At 35.0% G+C, this 7,500-nt stretch overlaps 1 protein-coding gene across 1 annotated transcript in view; it reads left to right on the top strand.

Moving 5' to 3' along the window:
* LOC138031206 (uncharacterized) overlaps positions 1–7,500 on the top strand; it is a 14,861-nt gene that overhangs the window by 3,457 nt on the left and 3,904 nt on the right. The gene's annotated exons all lie outside the window — the stretch shown is intronic.

Consider the following 7,500-nt stretch of genomic DNA (forward strand, 5'->3'; position numbering starts at 1 on the left):
TTAGGATGTTTAGTTTATCGTGATTTTAAAACTTGAAAATCCATTTCAGTCTTGTCCATTTATTTTGTGTTTATCTATGCTTCCCTTTCCTTTTGCAAATTGTTATATATTTTGCGTTTTTCAATGTTTTAAAGTGGTTATTGCAATGTTTCATTCTACTTTTTGGATACTTCGGGTGTCAGGAAGTTACGTAATTTTGTGTGACATAGCCCCCTTTAAATTTTACAAAACCAAGGCTGCTCATTAAAAAAAGGAATAAAACTGAGAAACTTCTGGAGCATCCTGGACCTACTTTCAGTGCTTAATGGGATAGGGTGCTTCTCCAAAATGAAGTGGACGAGACAAATGGGTAGTATTTCTGATTTTGTAAGAATGTTTAGTATGTCAGAGCTAACAAAAACTGTGAATTCCTACTGGGGGGAAGGGGGGGAGGAGATGACGGATGTACATTGTAGCTGTTACAATTATTCTTGAGAAAAAGAAAGAAAATGGCCGACACAAAAAAGAAGTAATGCAATTTACACTCAGTCTGTGATTCTCAGTACACTAGTATTGAATTATACACCCATCTATATATTGGCGATTTCACCATCACAGACATTACATCCAGACACAATTTTTAACTTTTTAGACTGGCACTGACCAAAGGTGAATAGCAATTTTAAATCTTATCTTTGATGAACATATTTGTGCATACTGACATGTATGTTAATTGTGTGAGTCACTTTTTCCCTTATGCTCTGGCTCTTTCAGAGAAATATGTGTTACAGAAAAAACAACCACATTGCCAGTGCATCTGAACTATCAACTGAAGGTGTTCTACAAAACGTGCTCTAAATATCTGCAGTTTGGTCATTGTGTTAACTGAAAATGTTGAATTCACTTTCACAACAATTGAAAGAATATTTGAAAATGAAGGTCACAGACGTAACACACTGTGCAAATAAGTCGACTATTCAAAGTGTAGATTACAGTCTTTTTGCACTATAAAATGTTACTTGGCCATTCGTAGTGAATGGAATAAATTAATTTATTTTGTCATCATATTCTTAATTAATTGCCATTTCATGTCAAACCCATGAAAAACATGTATTCAGGGGGGGCAACCCTAAAACCCGGAATCCGGAATCCGGAATCACAGGTCATTGTTTTACCAATAGAGAGAGTAAAAACTATCCTAAACATTCATAAAAGCTACCCTTAGGCCTAAAAACGTTTGTTTAGGCCTATTAAGCCTAAGGTTAGCTTTTATGAATGTTTAGGATAGTTTTTACTCTGTGTATTGGTAAAACAATGACCTGTGATTCCGGATTCCAGGTTTTAGGGTTGCCCTTCAGGGGTGTTTTGGGGATATCACATGATTTTTACACCAAATATTTACTGATTTCTCTTGAAGTCTTGAACTGCCAGAGAAATTGAACCTTTAAATGGCCATTGGTAGCCATGTTTTTCATATATAAAATGTCTGCTAAGTGTAAATGTGTTTCTCTTCATTCTCATTCTCTTTCATTAATGTTTCATTTTTTCAACCATTTTAATTGTTCGTAGTCAAGTATAAGAAGTGTAACGTATGTGGCAAAATATCCATGACGAACTTTTGTTGCAGATATATCTAAAATGTTACAGTTTACCAGAGTTTTTTCGCTATCAGAGAGTTTCTATTGGATGTTTAGCTAAATTTGTAACAGGATTGTCTTGAAAATCTATCACATAGTTATTTAAGGAAAGAAAAATTGTCTAAATGTCATGGATGTTACATAATTAACATCCGTGACCTTAGTTCACATTGTTGCCGCCATTTCTAGAAATTCCCAGGTGGAAATCTTATTAAGATCTTGTAAGATCTTACAAGATCTTGTAAGAATCTTGTAAGATGGGCATTAAGATGAAAATCTTAATAAGATCTTATTTAAGATCTTTGATCTTAATAAGATCTTAATACATTTGCTTATCAAATTTTGATAAAAATATTTAAGGTTGCTGATGTTTTCGATCTTGTAAGATCTTAAAAGAATCTTACCAGATCTTAACAAGATCTTAGGACTACCTTACATGATCTTACTGAAAAAGATCTTACAAGATCTTAATAAAAATCTTACAAGATCTTAGTAAAAATCTTACAAGATCTAGCAAACATCTTACATAAGATCTTAGTAAAAATCTTACAAGATCTTAGCAAAGATCCTACAAGATGTAGTAAGAATCTTACAAGATCTTAGTAAAAATCTTACAAGATCTTGCTAACATCTTACATAAGATCTTAGTAAAAGTCTTACAAGATCTTAGCAAAGATCTTACAAGATATAGCAAGAATCTTAAATAAGATCTTAAAAGATCTAAGTAAAGATCTTACTTAAGATCTTGGTGAAGATCTTATAAGACCTTAGTACACATCCTAGAAGATCTCATGTAACATCTTGTCAGGAGCCCATTACCTGGAGCCTCCATCTTCCATATTAACACACTGAGTCAACCCTGTCCCGTATCTTTCTATTTTTAGAAGCACCTCCCAGGGGGGCTTTACTGGGTGTTTTCACAATAGTTGATCATAACAGACCTATGGTCAGCCATTTATTATGTCACATACGTATGTGACGTATGTGAACCACTTCACTTATGTTCTCAGTCACATACGTCACATAAGTCACATACGTCACATAAGTCACATACGTCAAAATGTAGGGTACAATGCAGATGGAAGCTCGGGGTAATGGGCTCCTGGTCTTGTGAGATTTTTGTGAAAAATGTTGCAAACTAATCTTAAGAAAGACCTTACAAGATCTTAGTATACTTATAATGATCAGCATTCATTTGGGCTGGACTGGGGGGCTTTCCCGGGGGGGGGGGGGGGGGACTCCCATATGGAACAGACAGGGATGCTCGTCGGAAATTTTGAATTTAACCCCTAAAGGAGACCATCTGGGGGTGGCCCAAGCTTTTTGCGACCCCTAAAGGAGACTAATCTGGGCATGGCTTAAGCAAATTTTGACCCCTAAAAACAAGTTGAAAAGAAAATTTGACTTCTGTTTCTCTTCGCGTAATTCTGTGTTTCTTCGCGGAACCCTAAACAAGACCTTGGCGGCTAAAATATTTGCGCTTTGCCCGGAACACCCTAAGCGAGACCAAAACAAGTGTTGAAGTTAATTTCCACTTAAGGGGCGGGGACAGGGAAAGAATTCGGGAAGAAAACGACTGCATGGGAAGACTGGGGAGAGAGGGAGCCCAAAAAGGCTTAGCTTGCATTGAAGGCCTTTCGTACTGGTCATTCACTGATTGGCAAATTTCATTCTCCTCAGGATACTGATGACTGAAACAGCTGATATGCTTTTTGAAATGAAATCCTACATGCTAGAGTTATTTTTCAAATAAGGTATCCTGATCGTTCCTGATCCTGATTGTACTTAAAATTTCATGTTTTAAAGCAATTTAAACTGTCACACTGTTCGGCCAAAAAGCCTGGCCTTCCCAGCCTTCCAAGATTTTTAAGCCAGGCTTTGCCAGGCTTTTCCGGATTTCCAGGCCTAATGTTTGGGAGTTAAACTAGCTAAAAGGGCAATGTGGACTAGGATTTTATGGGAATCTTTAAGAATTCCACTCAATGATTCAATTTGAGGGTCACTTGAGTGAGTTGAGATTCTTGAGAATTTTGTGCAATAGTACTGAATGTGCCAGTGAGACAATAATCAAATTTTAAGTGCAATTTTAGGATTTGATTTCATCTGGTGCCTTGAAAAAATGAGCTTTAACTTAGAATTGTTAAAGTCAATATCATGATTAAAAGTCCACGCGTGTTTTGCGACATTTGAGCCTTAACAATTCTAAAATCATTGACAAAGCGAACAACCGGAGCAGAAAGACATTGGAGTCATGGCACACGGCAAAAACTGTAGGGGCAGACAACAATTCGTGCCCGCTCCCAAGAAAATATCACATTCTCTTAAAGAAACACTAATTTTCTTAGCATTTTAAACATTCTTTCCACTACATGCTTTTACCCTTTAATTTATACGAATTTTTCGTTATATTTAAATTTCTTTCGCTTTTAGGCTTCACACATTTTTATCCGTTGAAGGCAGCAGTTCAGTTTGTCGAAAGCTCATAGTTTTTTCAAAACTTTTTACCAGAGAACGATTTTACTTTTTTCTTAATATGAATCCTGGTAACGGATCTTCAATATTTTTAGATATTTTTCGAGTTAATTCACTACTCGTAATATATGTACTTTGCTTAAACAATGTCCTTTAAAGGCCCCAAACTTTGAACATAAAATCACTCTGTACACGGAGAAATGAAAAAGAAAGCTTTTATTCTGATGAATTGTATAGATTGTGACAAATATCATCAACGGATTACCTTGTTTGATGCTCTCATAATCGGCCTTATTCCAAAAGGAACATGATGCATTACTCTTGAAAATTACACACTCCAAGTCAGTACTTAATCCTTTCAATGAACTCCAGTATCTTTCAAATCTTGCCCATTTATAATGAATCGGTGGAAAGATTGTCATCCTCCGCCATCTTGAATAACACGTGAGAGACCGGACTGGAAACTAGTGAGCCCTTTTCGTTTTGGTCAGCAGTCAGTGGTAACCAGTCCAGCTCTTACAGATTTTTGGGCGGTTTTATTCGAACGTTAATGTATCTACGATCACACTTTTTGCACGGTGACGATTTTTTGGTTAGGTTTACTCTTTAAATCCTGATCCAGGCAAGGAAATGCTCACAACAACTCAAGTAAAAAGGTAAGCGTTAACTTTAAGCGAATAACGCTTGATTTGATGCCTTATTGTCTTGAAAATGAGGAACGGTTTACTTGTATTTAGAATTCACATTTTCACACCTTCGAGTCAATTTGTGAAGCAAGGATAGTCAATTTGGCTTAAATGCTATAGCCCTGTAAAAAAATTTGTAAACCTGTACTATGTAATGAAGAATAATGAAGTTTGAGAACAAATGGTGAAGCAAATGATTTGAAAAACAAGTGCTCATACCGCAAGTTATATGTATACGATTCAGCGGATTGACAAATGATTCCTTCTTGTAAAAATGCTAAATGGTGTCACTTTAACTATTGTAATCAATGCAGAAAATGCCTGACAAAGCTATTATTGACGTTTGTAAGTTAAGGGATCCAAATTTATGAGTTCCCTCTTGCACAATTTAGTTGTAATAGAAATAATCAGTGATTTACAGGAATAACTACATGCATCATTGAAGTATAATAATACTGTATATGCTGTATTTTTTTAAGTTGCCATGAAAGAGCACAAAGAGACACGTCCTGGAAAAAATCTTTGATGGGACAGCAGGGAAAGGTCCTTTACAGCAGACAAAAATGCTTAGCAACCAATTCTGGACATCTCCTCCACCAGATATGGTTTGATGTATTCAAGGATCTCTCTTTGCAGACTTGTTAGAGTTCTGTGGTTTATCTGAAATGTTAACAGCTTTTTTCGTATTTAATTTTAAAACAAGAACCCAATCCAAATATTTTGACATGAATTAAATGTTTAGGTACTGCTTTGAACTCTGTATTCTATTTTTTGCCTGTGAGCTATGGTAGTAACTGTTACTGTTAATAGCTTGACTGCAATGGATTTTTTGTAGTTTCCACCACATCTCTGATTTGCTGGAATATTATTTTACAGGAGCAGGATATATATATATATTATATATTTTTAGTTTTTGTTGCTGAAATGTAATGATCTGTACATAAAGTAATTAATACCCATTGAAGCTGAATGTGAAACTGTGCTACTTGTTTGTATGTTGATTAAAGGACCTTATTACTTCAGAAAACTGACCAGTGAATTGATTGATTGTAGTCCAACACTAGGAAGAATCACAGCTGTTCACTGAATATATGGGACAGGACGGGAATTGTGTGAAAAGTCATTTCATTCCCATACCAGATGCAGCATACAGCTGTACATGTACCTAGACAATAATGTGGAGATTGTATGCATGGAAGTTTACCATTTCATTAATTGCCATATCATATGGGCCAGCATGATATGGGAATTGTAAGGGACTTTGCCAAATCCCCATAGCATTCCCATACCATATACCAGTGTGCCTGGATAATATGGGAATTGGATGGAGTGCTGCCAAATATGTAGCATTCCCAAAGTGAGGGGTCAGAGATCGTGTGGTATTGGTATGGGGCTGAGCCATATCATTCCTATACTAGATCATATGGGGTATCTATGGAGTGCTACAATGTACCAAACACGTAGCAATCCCATAGTTTAAGACAATAGAGTTATAACTAAATGAAGACAGACTGCCAATTATGGGTTTGAAACTGATTTTTTTTTTTTTTAAGAAAAAGTTCAACAAATGTATTGTCAGTGCAATAGTTGTTTGATTTTCAGGTTCAGTACTGTAGTTTCAACAAGTCTGGACAGTAATATTGTTACACATTTGACAGACGTACAGCAATCTTTGTGCACCCATGTATATTAACTTGACTTTTCATGGCAACTTAGTGCTTTAGCTCGATGACAATTTGGTTATGAATTAATTTTGAGACTTAACAATAGTCATATGGTTATTTCTTTTCTGTTGGAATTGTTAAGCTTTTCAATAAAGTACACAAAAGAATAATATTGTTCAGCATCACTTTGTAAGGTAGCATTAAAGGGGAAAATAATTATTTTGAGTAAAGACTGGCAATTACCTCAAGGGAAATGAAAGTTATTACTTTTTGTGAACAGGGGTTCAAGTTATTGGAGTTGACTGTAATTTGCAATAATGACACCAGGAAAGCAGCAGTGTTTGATTTGTAAAAATATTGCTAGATTTTTTACAAATGTACTAATAAGAAGCCAGTGCAAGATTTGGATCTTTTTGTAGAAAGTTACATATACAATACTTGGTTCTTTCTGCAGTTTAGTACTGGAGTGCAGATTATGTAAAACAAAATAAAACAAAACAACTCCAAAAATACAATGTTTTGTTGTACCCAAATAAAACCCCTATATTTGTAAGTTTATCATTGGTAATCTTGTAAGATTCTGGAACAAGATCTTGGAAGATGTTAGCCAAGATACTTCAACACCTTACAAGATCTTAGATAAGATATTGGGTAGAATCTTAAAAGATTCTCACAAGATCTTATCTAAGATTGTACAAGATTCTTACAAGATCCTTGTCTAAGATCTTATAAGATTCTTGCAAGATCTTATCTAAGATCTTGACTAAGATCTTACACAATTCTTACAAGATCTTGTAAGATTCTTACAAGATTCTTACAAGATCTTATCTAAGATCTTGACTAAGATCTTATAAGATTCTTGCAAGATTCTTACAAGATCTTGTAAGAATCTTGTTAAGAATCTTACAAGATCTTGTAAGAATCTTGTAAGATCTTGTAAGATCTTAACAAGAATCTTACAAGATCTTGTAAGAATCTTAATTAAGAAACAAAGTAAGATCTTAATAAGAAACTTATTAAGAATCTTGGTAAGATCTTAATAAGATTTCCACCTGGGTTATT

This window comes from Montipora capricornis, chromosome 14, assembly GCF_036669925.1.
Source record: "Montipora capricornis isolate CH-2021 chromosome 14, ASM3666992v2, whole genome shotgun sequence".
NCBI lineage: Eukaryota > Metazoa > Cnidaria > Anthozoa > Scleractinia > Acroporidae > Montipora > Montipora capricornis.